The sequence below is a fragment of the Camelus ferus genome, chromosome 29 (assembly GCF_009834535.1).
Source record: "Camelus ferus isolate YT-003-E chromosome 29, BCGSAC_Cfer_1.0, whole genome shotgun sequence".
Lineage (NCBI taxonomy): Eukaryota > Metazoa > Chordata > Mammalia > Artiodactyla > Camelidae > Camelus > Camelus ferus.
This window is the reverse complement of record NC_045724.1, coordinates 4,550,679-4,568,280: the sequence shown is the minus strand read 5'-3', so window position 1 is coordinate 4,568,280 and position 17,602 is coordinate 4,550,679. Positions and strand designations below refer to the sequence as shown.

The 17,602-nt window shown below is 37.4% G+C and overlaps 1 long non-coding RNA gene across 3 annotated transcripts in view; it reads right to left on the bottom strand.

The window, feature by feature from the left end:
* The window catches only part of LOC106730894, a 132,279-nt gene that overhangs the window by 46,277 nt on the left and 68,400 nt on the right, over window positions 1-17,602 (bottom strand). Inside the window, exon 3 of one of the 3 annotated variants that reach the window (XR_004316129.1) lies at window positions 8,377-8,685. The exons of the other annotated variants lie outside the window; for them this stretch is intronic. This is a non-coding gene — a long non-coding RNA (uncharacterized LOC106730894). Of the gene's footprint in view, window positions 1-8,376; window positions 8,686-17,602 lie in introns of those variants that run through there. 3 annotated transcript variants of the gene reach the window in all.

Sequence of the window (17,602 nt, the reverse complement as noted above, 5' to 3'; positions counted from 1 at the left end):
TATAACAAGAGAAGGGTGGCCTTCGTGCCAACATAATGGTAGAATCGTAGACAATTTGAGTGGAGCATTTTCATGGGTACCACAGTCTACCCGGCCCTGCACAGCTCTTCCATGACTTCCATAGATCTCTCTTCCTGAGAGGAAAGTTCTGAAATGGAATTTGATGGGACCACTACAGCCAGTGTCACCGTAGCTGATCTCAGAGCTACAGCTGGAACTCACCCCCTCTCCCTTTCATTCTATGTTTTCCTCCTCCACAGTTGTCACCTTGGCGGGTCTTGGTGGATTTTCCAATGGTGGGACCCAAACCTACATCTCTGAGAGGCTATATCCTTCTCAGTCCAGGGTGGATACTCGTGTTTGTTCACGATTATGATGGGACAAGAGAGTGCCAGGAGGAACCCACAAGGATCACCTGGATTCCACACATATTCCTTTCTATGTAAAAGCAACCTACCTCCTCCTTACTGATCAGGGTCAATCCCCCTTTCCAGAACAGAGACTCCTTTTCTTATCTTCTGGTCCCTGGACACCAAGAGTTAGAAATACCCTGGCAGTAGCCATTACTTGATGTTCATTAGAGCCCTTGCTGTGTTTCCTGGCAAAAGTGTGTCCCCCTGGGGAAACAGGACCCTGAACCTACAGAGTGGAGACCGTTGGGGATAAGAAGCATAAATTCCCCAGATACACTGGGAGTGAATGTAGGTGGGGCACTCCTACTTCTGCCTCTTGTCTCCTGGACCCAGGCATCTTTCTTACTGGGGATAGAGCACCATATAAAGATCCCTGATTTTACATATGTATTACATCCTGACGGACAGCATCCCAACCAGAGTGGCTCCTCTGACCCGGCACTTCAACTTTGCCTTTTGAAGGCCATGCCAGCATTCTGTGAGGCCAGCTGCTTCTGAGTGGTGTGCTCTAATATGACCTCATCGCCATTGGTAGGCTCCCCTAGTCAGATGTTGTGCTGTGTGGTGTTCCACGCCTGTGGACCAAGCATTCCATAAGCCCCCAGATAATGGTGATGGCTGAGGCTCTGCAGGCAGGAAAGGCAAATCACACTCAGAACTGGATAGACATCAACTTGCTACCAAGTAACTGGCTGGTCTCCTTAAGGAATAATGTCATTTAGGGATGGAGGGACTCTGCTCTGTTCTGTTTCTGACAGGTTGAGTGTTTAGAGGCAGTAGTTCCTAGATCAGCCTTTGCAAATGGGGATCCATGCTTTTGGGCGGGTCCAGGCAAGGCCTCTATCGATGTCATTATCACCTTTGACTTTGAGGATGGAACCAGAAGAAAGTAAAATGTATCTTCAGGAAAAAGGCATCAAATCATTTAAATTGTACTTCTGTCACAGACTGGCCTTAGAACTTGTCCTTATTTGATACTGAACAAACTAGTAAATATAAATTTTAAATAATCACTGAGTGTTCTCATCATAATTCTAACCTCTTAATCGTACACCTGTTTTGCAATGCAGAGCCTTGTGTCAAAATTATACAGCAATCATGAATCCCAGGTTTGCTGTGACAATCCAGATTTCAAGTAATTCTTTTCTTTTCATAAAAGCAACTCACTAAATGTAAAACTCAAATCGCACCACTATCTCTTCAATATTTAAAAGGCTTTTTATTCATACTAAAAGACATGCAGTAGAATGTAGCAGCCTGGTCTCATGTGTCCTCTCAGCCATCAAGGCCCAGCCTTGGCCTTTGAGTCAGAGGGCATCAAATGAATTAAGGGTAACACAGTGAATTATTACAATCATTTTGGAAAGTAACATGGTAGCATCTATTAAAATTAAATATACACACACAACATTCACCCATTAATCCTACTCCACATAAAAATAAAACTGTTGGTATTAAGGAGATATGTCAAAGAACATTTGCTATAGTACTGTATGTAATGATGAATGATAATAAGAAAAACTGGTAACAGCTTTAATATAACCTCAGAAAAATAGCTAAGAGAATGACAGTATATCCATACCCTGGAATGGCAGCTATGGAAATAATTATTTAAACAAATTTTCACAGGTTTTGGTGACAGAAGAAACTAATGACCAAAAAAATCCAACATATGTAAATGTGTATTTATAGATATATTTGCTTTATGATCATGGAGAAAAATACATGGAAATAAATACTATGTTATTAACATCAGTTAACTTGAAGGGGATGGATTGTGGGTGGAGGGGGTATGAAGGAGAGGGTGACAGAGAATGGGGGAAAATACTACCCTAAAAAACAAATAGCAAATATATTACAAAACTATAATAACCAAAACAGTGTGGTATTAGCGTAAAGCCAGAAACATAAATCAATGTAACAGAATAGACAGCCCACAAACAAGCCCATGCATCAGTTAATTTTCTACAAAGGAGCCAAGAATATACACTGGGGAAAGGATAGTCTCTTCAATAAATGGTATTGAGAAAACTAGACAGCTACATGCAAAAGAATGAAACTAGACCCCTATCTTACATGATATAAAAATATCAACTCAAAAATTAATTAAATACTTGAACATAAGACCTGAAACCATAAAATTCCTACAAGAAAACATAGGGAGAAATATTCTTGATATTGGTTATGGTGGTGATTTCTTGGCTAAGACTCACTTGGATAGAAAGCATGGGCAACAAAAACTACAATAAACAAGGAAGACTACAACAATCTAAAAAGTTTCTACTCAGCAAAGGAAAAACCACCAAGATGAAAAGGCAACTTATGGGACAGGAGAAACTGTTTGCAAACCACATATGCAATAAAGAGGTTAATATTCAAAAAAAAATACAAGGAAGTCCTATAACTCAGTAGTGAAAAACAACCAGTTAAAAATAGGCAAAGGACATAAATAGACATTTTTCTGAAGCAGACATACAAATGGCCAACAAGTATATGAAGAGGTGTTCAACATCATGAATCATCAGGGAAGTACAAATCTAAACCACATGAGATATCACCTCACACCTATTAGAATAGCTATTATCAAAAAGGCAAGAGGTAATAAATGCTAGCAAGGAGGTGGAGAAAAGAAACCCTCATACGCCGTTAGTGGGAATGTAAACTTGGTACAACCACAATGGAAAACAATATGGAGTTTCTTTAAGACATTAAAAATAGTTTTAAAAAAGATATTAAAAATAGAACTATTATATGATCCAGCAAACCCACTTCCGGGTATATATCCAAAGGGGGAAAAAAAACATTATTTCAAAGAAATATCTGTACTCCCATAGTCATTGTAGCATTGTTTACAATAGCCAAGAAACGGAAACCTAAGTGTCGGTCAATGGATGAAAGAAGTTGTGGTGTGTGTGTGTACACACACACACACACATGCATATACACACACAGCGGAATATTATTCAGCCTTGAAAAGGAAGGAAAGTCTGTCATTTATGACAACGTGGATGAATGTGAAGGCATTATGCTAAGCGAAATAAGCCAAAGACAAATGGTGCATAGTATCACTTATACGTGATATCCAAAAATAACAATAATAAGTCAAATAATAAGTCAAACCCATAGAAATGGAGAGTAGGATAGTGATTGCCAGGGGCTGGGGGTTGGGAAAATAGGTAAATGCTAGTAAAAGGGTATAAGTTTTCAGTTATAGGATGAATAACGTCTGAGGATCCAGCGTATACCATGTTGCTAAGACTGTTTTGTATAACTGAAAGTTATGAGGTGTTGAGCGTGTTAATTAACTCAATGGGGAGAATCTTTTCACACAGTATACATATATCAAATCATCACGTTGTACTCTTTATCTTACAATTTTGTCAATTATGTTTCAATAAAGCTGAATAAAACCATATGGTATATAATGTAATCAACTTTAAAAATATTAAAGCATAGTAAGAAATTCAAATAAAATAAAATGCCTACAATAGAGTAGTGAATTATTTCTAGTATACCATATTGCCAAAGAAGTTTGGCAAGTCATTTCTGGTCCTTTGAACATTTGCTTTTCACACTGATCAAAGACAGATGTAGCAAGAGAGGAGGCAGGAATTGGGGGAGGGGGACAGTAAACTGGAGAGATGCAGGGTGAGTGATGGTCTCACCTAGAACAGCTCTTGAGGCTCCCTTGAAGGAAAGGGTCTCCTTAGACAAAATTAACCACAGATCAGCCTCATCTCCATTACAGATAGCGGGACAATATAATTTATAACGCTAACCAGGACATTTTCCAGTGTGAGAGGGGATGCTGTTTATAATTACTCTAGGACAGCAGGTGTATTCTAGGATTGCCCCAGTTAAATCAGGACAATGTGATCACCCTAATAACTCATCACTCTGTGAAGAATTATGCTAGGAACTGGGGATGGGGTGCATAAGGACATTGGGAACTACAAAAAAAAGAAACCCAACAAATAACCAATTTCCTTCATGGAAATGCAACCTGAAGAATGAAGAAAAAATGAAGTAATTCTAAAATAGTTCTCGATATGACAAGGAAGAGATTTAAGAGAGGGGAACACACACTGCAGTGATGACAGTTAGGTGGAGCTAATTGGAAAAGCCTAGGAGAAGCAAATTAAAAGGTTCACCAAATAAAGTGCACCACGTTGGGAAAATATTTTTTTCCTCAGGATGGGACAAATCTCTCTTTTATTTTTGGCTTTGCTGCAATGGACGCTGCCTCTATTACAAACTTCATATGTCAGTAAGATAAGAATCTAATCCAAACATAAGCCTCCAACTTCCCAACGACACATCTTAATAAGCAGCAACAGAAATAAAGAGAGGCAGTGGGTGAACTCATTTCTAGCTTCAGACTCGACAATAAACTAGGTTCTTATAATCGCAATTACAGCAAAAACTTCATGTTGTATATAGAGTAACCGACAATGTTTTCCCTTTTGATCTTGTATCTTCACTCTTTGGTTGGTACATGAAATTTTTATGTTCGATTTTTGGATAAGAAGGTCGAAACCTATCCTATAAAAGGTCTATGTCAGTGCTTTTCAAACTTTGCTATGCATACGAATCACTTAGGGACTGTGTTAAAAGGCATGATTTATACAGGAAATCTGAGGAAAGGCTTCAGTTCTGCATTTCTAACAAGCTCCCCACGCTCTCAGGTGAGGCCGACGCTACTCCTTTGTGGACCACAATTTGAAAGCAAGGGTCTAGGTTGTGCTTTTAACACCCCTGACTATATCCTACTTTTCGGCATTATAACCCAAATCCAACAAAATGCAGGCTAATCGGAAACATCTCTAATGATTTCACAATCACCTGAGGAGCTTTATAACAGACAGACGATGTTCCAGCTGGTGTGGGAGATACTCAGAGATATGTTTGTCTAAACGGTTCCTCAGGTGGTTCGAATGGCCAGCCAGGTTTGTGAACCACAGCCCTAAATTTCAATTTAAGCAAATATGATAATATCAGAATATTCACTTAAAACCTGGATAGCAAATCAACTTGTCTCTATTTACTCCAGAATAAAAATATTCAGTCTTCTACCCCATCAGTTCTCTTTATGAGCTTTGAAATTCCCATAAAAGAATTAAATGGGGTCCTTAGACACTTGATATGAGGGAAATAATATTATTTTCCAAGTAGAACATGAACAATGTGCCTGGGTATATATTCCCTTTAAATGCACTTGAGTCCATAGCAGGAGCTGCTGTAATATTCTCTGACATGGATGATATAGAGTTTCCTATTCAGTTATTTTCATTTTAATCCAAGGCTTTAAAAGAATAAAGACTGCCAACTGTAAAATGTATTAGCACGTGACATCCTAAGCTAAGTGAGAAAATGAATTTGCAAGTATCTTTTTCCAACCAAGGCTTTTTAATCACCTTCTCAGTTTCCTTTGACAGGTGGCTATGATCCAGGACTTCAGAAGAGCTTTGTGGTTTAAATCAAATTTCATAATGCTGAAGTGGCTAATAAGCCAAATTAGCTTATATATAATTGATTCACTGACTGTAATATTAATATTATGTTATTTTGAATAATAACATCTACCAATATTTGAATACCTGTAATATATTAGGCTCTGTGCTAAATATATTGTGCTCACATAAATTATCAAATATAGAACAAAGAGCAATAATCCAAAACGGCAAACATTAGAACCATTTTATAAGGGAAATGGGACTTGGAGAAGTTGAGCATCTTGGCCTCTGTCAAATATGAGCCCTTCTTTTAACCCATACTTCCCTGCATCTTCTGCAGATGATATAAATTCCATTATGACTTTCAAAACCTGTGAACTGATAAAGCAGAAGTGGAGGCCATGCTGACTTCATAAAATGAAAGAACTGTCACAGCATCAATGACCCCTGTTTTCAAGAAAGCAAGAGAATCATTTTCTATGCTCCAAACAAATCTGGATACAAATCCTTTAAGTTAGGAAGCCTAGTGTTTGAGCTTCACTTCAACTTTCTACATACACAAGACAGACACCAAATTCCAGCCTCCCGTAGAAACAGACTTCCAAATAAAGATGTTCCTAACCACTGCCCACTGTGTTACTCGGAGGAAAAGTCGCACCAGATCAGAGCGGTTTGGGGAGCCCGGGAGGGAGTGCACAAGATTTTGTAAGGGGGTCTTTTCAGAGGGGGTATGTAGGACCAGTCAGGGCGACTGCCCCAAAGAAAAGAGCTCCACACTGGAAAGAAACTTCCGAAGGCACGTTTGATGCTTGATGGGTCATAACACTGATCAAAGGGAATTACAATGAAGGGTTCTAGAAAGTGCATCTGGGCAGAGACCGGGAAACACCTTGGAAACTAGAGGCACCACCTATTACTAAATGAAAGAGAAGAAAGGAAGCAGTTGGTAGTACGATAGCACTGAAACAGGTAGAAATATATAAAGGTCTATTTTCCACTCATCTGACAGGTGAGTGCCTGCATTCGGGTTTGCAGGAAACTCTCCTTCACTCACTGATTTAAGGAACCAGCTTTACTCCATCCTGGATCTCTCACATCCCCTATGGCTTGGGAGCTTCTTCATCTATAAATGGCCAACTAGTAAATAGTTCAGACTTTTCAGCCTACATATGGCCTCTGCTGCATATTCATTTTTTTTAATTCTTCAAAATATGGAAACATCCTTTACTCATGAACTGTATAAAAATGGGCCAAGGACCAGATTTGGCCCACATGTCATAGTTTGCCTATTTCTGATCTACAAGATGGAAGAGGAAAGAAAAAATGAAAAAAGACATAGATCCTTTCAACTAGCTTGACCCATAGCTGACATCATTTTTGCTTGAGTTCTACCAACAACAACTAGTCCCAGTACCTTGTTGGATACAGGGGAGCAGGAAAAAGTCCCATCCAGTGAAAATCCCACGCTATGGAAAAGAGAGAGAAATTTTAGTGGAAAGTTAGCTGTCTCTGGAACAAGAATAAAATTTAAAAGAATCTAAATTAGAAAAAAAATTAAACCACACAAAATCTATCATGACCGCGTAAGGTATTTCTCAGTATTGCAAAAGTTTAAAATAGAAAATACAATTCACACCTAAAAATACTACAGCAGAAAAATTCTATGAAAATCTCATATTACATAGAAACAAATCTGGAAAAAAGTATTCACAATAAAAACTCTTAGCAAAGTCGAAATCAAAGTGAACTTTACTTTGACAAAGACTATATTCAAAACCTACAAGCATCTGTCCTCACTTCTAGTCAATATTATACAAAGGCTCCAGCCTTTACATGTACAATATTCAATTCTAGCCAATGCAGTAAGACAAGGTAAGAAAATAAAAACTGCTGGAAATGATTTAAAGACAAGTCATAGGATATGAGAAAATGTTTGTAATCTATATAACTGAAAAAAAAAGTTTCTCTGAAACAAAAACTACAGATTGACAATTTATATAAAAAAGGGTAAAGCATAAGAACATGTCATTCTAAAAAAACTGAATGGCCAATAAAGTTTTAAAATTAAGAAATACAAATTAAAAAATAAGAAATTGCCACTTTTAACAACATATTGAGGAAAAAGAGCATTTTAAGTTTGACAGTATCAGGGTCTGGATGTTGGAAGTGACCAGTAACTACTTGCAGCTGAAGTATATAAAGCAGCAAACTTCTGCAGGGAGTAATTAATCCATACATAGCAAGATTTCAGATTAGCATACATTAGAACCCAGTGATTCTGGCCCCTCACATTGAATGCTCTTAGAAAACCTTCAAAACCATGGTTCAAGGTGCCAAATGAGTCTTCTATTATTTCAAGGGTAAAAGCTAGTTCATATCAAACACGTAATCCTTAGGAGATACCTTAAAGGTAAGGCTACTCTTTCAAGATAGTTTTTGGTTGTTAAAAAAAAAAAAAATGCACAAAGGTGCATTACAGTTGAAACGGAAACCACTTGACAAGTCTTAATTTCTCATTAACATGTAAATCAAACCATATAATATATCATCTGTCAAATGCAGAATCTGTTGAAAGTCAAGCCGAACTTGAAAGCAGGAAAAGTAGGCTTTCCCTCCCTTGAAGACATAAAGGCATGTTGAGGAAGAGACGCAAGATGCTTTGACCTCCAGCAATCTTAGTAGCAGGTATCTTTAAAGAGCAGAGTGTTCTGAAGGAGCTGAATCTGTCTGCAAATATTTTGCCTAAAGGTTCCAGGGAATGATTATTTTCTTCAAGTTGCTTTCAGCAATTGGATCTTGTCACTATGAAATACTATGTCCTATAGGAAAAAAAATAATGTTAAGGTGGAAAAAGTTACATGAATGTCTTCTACATCAATTCTGCCCCTAAATGTGAAGTAATTCATGGAGGAAAATGCATCTTAAAGTACACAGCCTCCCATAAAGGTGACCTACAGACAACTATTTAATACTCATTCATTAGAATTAAATAAGAGTACAAGAAAACAGAGAACCAGATTTCTCACCAACATTGTCAGGAAAATGTTATGAAGTCCAATTTCTTTTGTCTAGTTATAAACCAAGGGTTCATGAACAACAACAACAAAAAAGACTTATTTTCTCCTGTTAATATGACCAATTCACTATAATGATCTAATTATAATACAATGTCTCCTTTTAGAGAAAAGATATCTCAATTATTTATGTGTTTTTCTGCTTGGCTAACACCATAATATAGAGAGTATATTAAATCCATCAGGATATTATACAGTTACTTCCATAGATGAAAGAAAGACTATAGTCCCCTAGATAGTAGAAATAAAATAACCTAGCATAATTAACCTATATGATTATTATAATAGAATTTGTGAAAATGAAGCCTGCCAGATATTAGAAGAAATGATCTCATTATAAAATCCTCAGGTTCTCATTTCTTGGAAAAACCCTAATTATAACCTTATCTTTTCAGTGGCCAATTACTGTATTCAGCATATTTTCTGAAATAAATGCTTTGCTATTTTTATGACTTGCCTATCTGTATTTTGAATTCTGAGAATCGAAATCTACCATACAGCCATTTTCATAAATAAAATCTGGAAGAAATGACACTGTTCTATCAAAACACAAGTAAAAACCTTTTGAATTTTAGATGAAATGTAAAATAGAAATCCTTTATTAGCATAAATAAAATACTTAGATGATAACACTGATCTCTCTCCAATTTGTCAAATAGGTGATTAGAGCCTTCCAATTGACAAGAAGAAATTGTCTGTGCCACACAAAGTAAATTGGCCAGCTTTTCCAATGAGCTAGATCCTTGTATTAAAAAGAAAGGGTAGCTGATTGGCATTCCCAAAATATAAAGTTTTTAAAAATCTTATTATTTTATAAAAACTAACTTTTCCTATACAAAATAATGTTCTTTCCATTTTTGTTCACAACCTAGACATTCACAGTGGAAGCACTGCTCTCAAAGTATGTATGTGTGTGGCGATGCAGGGGCTGGTGAAACGGAGTGTGGATGGGAAACGTGACAGCATCCCCACAACATACCCTCGTCTAACACGTGCACCGAGAAACACCACCAGAAGCAGCTTTCAGTTCTCTAAAGCGACCATTGTTCTAATAACTCAGCCCTGAAATCGTTTGGAAGACACACACACAAAATGTTATACAATCTCATCAGAACATGCTTGATATTTGAGTATCACTAAAAAGATGTTGGGCCATCACTGCTGGAAAGTGACATAGCTCCAGCTATCTGACAATTGATGTGAATGGATTCCCTTCCTCTGAAGCACTGGCTTCGGAAAAATAACCAGCTAACATAAATTGTTGGCTTTCATATTCAGCGAATGAATGAAGATGTAGCAAACTAGCTTGGAAAGAAAATCAGTGAAGGCATAGAGGAAAAATAACCTTTAAAAATTCTGAGTGCCTCTGGTCATCTTTATCAGGATCCTGCCATGCTGAAAATGCCCTGCCCAGTATAATTTTTTTTAATTTAACTCCTGAAATCATTTATTCTCTCAACTTTTGTGTTCACTCAATAAACAAAGAGAACTTAAGTAGTTGTAAACTGAAATTGAACTGCCTTAGTCTGAAGCAAGGCAGTGGCACCATGCTGTACTAGCATTCCACATCCACACACGCTCAGCTAAAAACAAAAAAGGAGAGACAGCCAGTTTCACCTAATGTCTTTGATGAAGCATAAAATAGCTAATTTTATTAAATACTGAGAATTTCAGGAAATTTCATCTGCCCCAGTAAGACTCTTCAATAACAAACCTTCTGATGATTTTCATAGTAATATTAACAAATATAATTGTTTAAAAATTGCACAAGGAAATGTGTCACCATTTGGAAGATACGCACAATTAAGTGAACCAACGTTTTCCAAATGACCAAAAGGTGATGTTACAAAGTCACACGTGATTTTAATGTAAGAGCATGAAAATCTCATTAATATGGTTTTAGATTCCACACTGCAGTCAACCTTTAAGAACCAACCACTTGCTGAATTTTGGTATAATACCAAAAAATATCCACAAGCATTTGAAGAGGCTACAAAAATAGTTCTATTTTAATGCTTGTTGGGAAGTTTGAATTTATTCCAACAATTATCACTAGATGAATGCAGAAAACTGCACCCAGCTGCAGTGAACTGTGTAGGAATACATAAAACACACCTGAGCACACATCTCAGTGGTTGTTGAGAGGCACCCATGCACAGCTGATGTTACAATGTTCCGTTAGATTTCACATTAGCCTCCTACCACCACTACACGGAAACTCACAAGATGCAGCCCTTCCAACTGCCAAGAACACATGGCCCCATCTCCCCCTGACTTCCTTAATTTTGCCCGTTTCTTCTCAGCCTGTCTTGTTCTTTCCCACTGTGTTTGTGTTCTCTTTGCTTTCTACATCTTTCTTCTCTCACTCTTTTCCTGTCTCAGTTTTGTTCTCTGCCTCTCACCCTTAGAGTGCTGGACCTGGGAGCCAGGTGGGTGACCTGGCCAGGGTTCACCCAGTTCCATGAACAAACTGCAAATCTTTGGCAAGGTAAAGACCTATTTTATGGTATTTATTCATTTCTTAATTCTTTAATGTGTACAGCTGTGCTACCATTTTTATTAGATTCCTATCTGTTTTTAAATTAGATTCCTAACTAGTTCTTTGTGTGTGACTAAGTTTGGTAGGGCTATATCCATCCTTCACCTCTTCTCCAATATAATGTTATTTTCCTGTGCTTTTTAGGAATGCATGCATGCTATTCTTGCAGAACGGCCTGTACTGCTTGCAAAGTATTTTCTTCATATACTTCTTTGAACATTACCTATACCTCATAAACTTCATCCAGATTTTCTTCATATACTTTAACCAAAACCCTGTGTTACTGAGACAGGATGGAAGGGGGCAAAAGCATGGGTAGCTCACACATCATGAATATTTGATCTGTCGGATTTAAAAGAAAATGATCAACCTCTTTGTAGCCTACTGTTAAATCTATTTCTTATTTTATTATATTTTATTCCACATTTTATTTTAAAAAAATTATATAGTAGTAGTCATTCCTTATTCCATTTTGCAGTAAAGAAATTACAATGATAATTATTAACATCTTTGCTCAATTCTTCCTATTGTTATACCATTAGATAACATTCACCTCTTTCTTTTTTTCACATTATTTTGAAAATTGAGTTGGCAACCTGTCTTGCAGGTGGATAAAGAAGATTTGGAATAGTACAGTGTAATAGCAGTCACTTTGCTTTCCTCTTTTACATGAGTTTTTAGACAACACAGTTTTTAAAAAATGAATCACTCATTTCATGACACTAAAAAAAAACAGTTATGGGTACACAGGCAAAAAATTACCCCCTAGATAATACTAGATGAACACAGAAAATTCAATGAAGCAGAATTTTTAATAATCTTTTATGAAAGGTTATTGCTTAATCATTTTAGAAACTACTAATTATTTTGTTTCTGGGGGCAAAGGGGAATATTAAGATAGTTCTTTCACCCCCCCTAGATTCAGAGACCAACAAATTATAAAATAAACAACACTAGTCATAATAAGAAAAAAGAAAATATCCAGCTTCCTAAGAGTAGTAGCCTGTCTGTCATTGCTAAAACTGAATAATTTCTGGAACATAAAAGCAACCACAATTTTAGTCACTGCTCTATTTCCTTTATAAAAAGAGGATTCGGGTATGAATGCAGCTCCATTGGTGAAAAACATAGCTCTCCTTTTAGCTACCATTATCATGAAGATGAAGCTTAGAACACCTAAACAGTAAACAAGACATATCCTTTGGATGAACCATGAGGCTCTGAACTACACTTGTCATTTCTGATATTCAGACTAGAGGCAGATTCCAAATAGCAGCTATTTATCACTTTGATAACTTCAAGTGACAAGTGGTATATAAATAGGAGCTGCTATTACTGTACATAGGAAATCATGAGCATTGATGTGCAAGACTCCAGGATAATGAATTTTTGAAAGAGATGTTCCCACTCTGGATGGCAATGCTATTATTAACTAGCAAGTTTTTCAAATACATTTTACAAAAATTAATCACATTCCAGCATCTTTCTGAAGGTAGTGAATAGTACCCCTTCTCTTTGCTTTAACTACAGTTTTTCTTTTTCCTCTTCTTTTTTCAGGGACCCAACATGAGAAAAACTATTAGTTTGAAACTCAAAAGTTTAAAAAAATCTTTTGACTCAGTGTAATAGGGAAAAACAAATCTGACTCCATATTAGATCTTTTCCTTGAGCTCTAAATCTGTGCTGCATTTCCTGGACTTAGTCATGCTGGTTCCGCACCTTTTGTAAAAGAATGTTGCCTAGAACCTGAAATATACAAGATAGCCCATTTTCAAGGCTCTGATCTTTAAGTGTAACACTTTCCCATTCATATAAAGATAAAAAGTTATAGAATAGAAAGTAACATTTGTCTTGTTGGAGGTTTACAGGGACACCATGACCTGACCTACGTGGACAGCTGCAAAAACAAAGGATTCCAACACCAAGAAATCTGCAATAACCAGCCACACCCTGTTCCCTTTTTAATATAAAAGGAGCCTGAATTCTGACTTGGGGAAGATGGTTGTCCAGGACATTAGTCTGCCATCTTCTGTCTGCCAACTTTCTGAGTAAAGTCATTATTCCTTGCCCCAGCACCTCGTCTTCCAATTTACTGGTTTGCTGTGTGGTGAGCAGAGTGAGTTTGGACTTGGTTACATCAGGTCTGTGAGCTTAGGCCTCAGCTGGTTTTACGATTTCTTCACATATTAATACTAAAGTTGAAGGGGTGGGTGGGGGCCTGTCAATATTTCCCAAAGTCTAGGAATTGAGAACAGTCAGCATTGTGGTTCTTCTAACTAGCTTAATAGACAATCTTCACTATGCATTTGCTTTCTAGGGTCACAAGATAAACCCTTTCAAGTCAAGGGCAACGATCACAGCAGACGATAAAAATGAAAACTTGCAAAACCAACATTGGGACTTCATTTATCTTTTCAACTAGGAAACAGGAATAGTATATGAAAAGGCCAGGGAAGTTGAGGAATCATCTCTCTATTTGGACTTTGAGGTCAAATTTCTAAATAGAACTAATTTACTCCTGATATTTGGGGAGCTTGAGACAAAAGTAACACAGAGTCGCAGGGCACATATATAAGTATTTAAAGTTTAAATCAAGCCAATAAACTCTTAAATGAAATGTGCTATAGCCTCCTTCCTTCATAGTCCTTAGACTTCTCAGAATGCCACCCAGGAATGTAGCAGTATAGGAAAAGCCAGCCCCACATCAATGCCCACTTCAGCTCCTGTTCCTGGCACCCCAAACTCACTTTTTTGCATGTGGCATGAAGATTCTCATGCCACAGGAATGTCTATCTCAGCCTACACATCCATGCTCTATCTCCATCCCTCACTGCACAACCAGCCACTCTTTAGCTATCCCTTGGAGCAAGAGATGTCCTCACATTGATGCAGTTCTCCCTTTGGACTAGTCTTTCATTAATCTTACCTGATGCCAAACTCAGAGGACTCATGCAGACTCTGCTAAGTTCAGTGTTGTTTGGAGTGGAATTCTGGGGTCCCAAATGCCCAGAACATGGTCTAGATGGGGTGATGGTGCAAAGGCAAGTCCATTGGACCCATCAACTCTTTAATCCATAGAAACTATCACAGCCAATGAGGAACTAGATCAGGGCAAGGACCTGTTTAATATGAGTGTAAGGATGGTATTACAGATTAGAATAGTTTACCTATTTTCCAGAAGAATAATTATGTGAGTAATATCCTTAGATATTTTGTGGGGGGTTTTTTGTCATTATATTCCACAAATCAAATGGCCAATGGGCAGGTGCAAGACAAGGAAATTTGAATTGAAAAGGTCAGGAATGCTGGACCCAGAGAAAGAGATGGAAAATCACTGGCAATATCCAGACACCACCATTTTCGAATGACATCATTTGTTGCATAAGAACACAGAGCTTCCATAACCATGCAGCTGCCCTCCAGGAAGTCCGCATCCCTGTTCAGATGCACGCACTATGCTTGTTCAAATCTGTTTCATTTGAGTGGATGCATTCTGTCACAATGGAGAAAGTCACCATTCTTGTACATTCCTAACCCATACTCAGCAGTAGGCACTCAAATTAATTCAGAGGAATGAGCATTTGTTGATCTGGAGATTGATACTAGATAGCAAGATTCAAACTCTTCAGAACTCTGACCCCTCACACTGCAGGCAGAGGCAGGAAGGGAGTTCCGCAGGATTCCCCTGATTTAGCAGACTGCCTTGTGGCAGTTATATCCATAATTTATGAGTGCTCTGCAGAGAAGTGGCACTAAATCTCATTGTAAAGTAGAGGAACTGGGTCTTTAATGTTTTGTGCTTCTCTTTGTCTTGACTCTCCAGCTTTTTTCATTGTTGGTCCCCAGATTCCTGGGGCCCACATTACAGCTTCATTGGTTCACATCCATGGCAGACCCAACCATCACCAGCATCTCAAGGACAGGCCTGGGGAAGCCTTGCTGCAGCAGAACACCACTCATGTCTGAAATCACCAGATGCAAGACATGTAAAGGACTTTTGCAGCCACCTATCCAAATGTCTCATTTTATAGATGGACAAGATGAGGCCTAAAAATTTAAGCAACATGTGCTTAATCACAGAGCTTGAGACTAGAATTTAGAGTAGGGGAAAGGAAAAGAAAGAGAAATAGTTAATTGGTAGCTAGTAGTGTTAGAGGAGTGTGTGTAGTATGCAAGGAACCTGACTCAGTTTACTGTTTTTAATCCTCACATCAATCATGTAGGAAGAGTATTGATTAATCTCATTTGCAGATAAGGGAACAGAGGCTCAGGTCAGGTAAGTAATTTATCTGAGGCCACAGTGCAAATGAGTGGCAGAGCCAGGATCCAAAGTCTCAGTTCTTTCTACCACACCAAGCTGCATCTCATATTCTACACACTTTTATGTCCCCTACAATATGCATAGTGCACATGGTGGGACTACACTGTCTGTTCATTTAAAAATAGACTTAGACAAAGCAGAATAATAGAGTGGACAATTTGGATTCCCTTTCTTCCTACTGTTGACATTGTGATAAAGACAGAGATAAACCAGAGCTCCTCTAATCAGTTCACAATAAAATGAATAACAACTAACTCACTGTGCCTTCTAGTTACAAAGTATTTTCATAATTCCAAGTTTAATTAGCCATGAGGTCATTGGCATTATTATCATTTCCATTTTTAAAATAATGAAACCAAGACATAACAAAATATTTTTGAGAAACATCCTCCAAAGTCACAAAGGTAAGTAGGAAGCATACTAGAAACTTTAAAATGAGTTTTCTGGCTATACACTCAAGCTCCCAAGGAATCTAAATTCCTTAAAAATTCTAAGAGTATGTAAATAGAGAGTAGGGCCTTATTAATACTGGTCAATGAATATATATTTCTCCTTCAGAAAATGGCAGAGAATTATGACTCTTATTTACGACAATTGCTCCAATGCACTCAGAAATTTACACTGTTAATAACTGAGCTTGGGAAGGCTGGAGAACTAAGTAAATGGTGTCACAGTGAGACAAAGGGCAGGCTGGGCAGCTCATTAATCACTGCTTTCCTCCTACTGATTACAGAAAAATAAGGAGCTCAGTGCTGCTAAAATGGGGCTACAGAATGTCTCTCACAACAACACGTAGTCCCTGAATTTCCAGATAGAGCATCTTTGCATCATGATTGAAGTCAAATATGATTCTTTCAAAAGGTTTTCTTTTAAGTAATTTTATTGGTAAAACTATGGTAAACAACATAATAACAAAGAGATTGTGCTGTGAATTTCACAAATTATGTTTCTATGTCTGCGTTATTTTGGCTTAGATGGAAGCAATCAAATAAAAAGATGAGTCACTTCCTCTAATTATCTACGGCCCCACATCATTTAAACCAGCATCATTTCAAGTACCGATCAATGCTTCTTTCATAAATCCATATAAAAAACAAAAAAGGAAGAATAAAATATTGAAAAAATGTTGCCTTTGTCTTTTTACGGTGTAGTGGTAAAAGTTCTTATAGTGTAGGTGTGATAATAGAGTAACAAGGTTATGTGTCTATCTTTTTAAAATCTCAGAACTTATATTTCTGAATAAGTGTTAGCCTTTCTCAAACCTTCTGGAAATAAAGTGGAATGTAAATGTGCAAATGAAAAGCGAATGGTGCTGTCAGCTCACCAAACACAGTCCTGTACCACTTCCATTGTTCCAGCTACTTCTGTTCTCCCTTCAGGATTACTTTCAGTCTGTGGCACATCATTTAAATGAACGTAATGATGGCAAGTGCACATCCTTTTGGCAGTCTTTTATTTTTGGAACAACAAAAAAAGTCATTTGTTTCCAAGCCTGGTAAGTTTGAGGAGTCTGTGGAGTTATATTTAGAAGTCTTTTCCTCACAATTAAAGAAATCTTAACTTGAGAGTTAAGAAAACAAAGTCGTAAACAGAAAGCCGGTCTAGACCTGACAGGTATGGGTTTGTAAAATTCAAGGGTTTTGTTTTTTTTTTTCTGTTGTTAATCTTTCTCTCACTCTCGTGTTTTTCTTTTCTTTCTTTTTTTTTTTTTTTTTCTGTCAGGTGAGAGTTGGTGGAGTGTGGAGGAGTGGGTGTATTTGCAGTATGTTCTTTCCATGGTCTTCTGTCCAAAGAGTAAAACC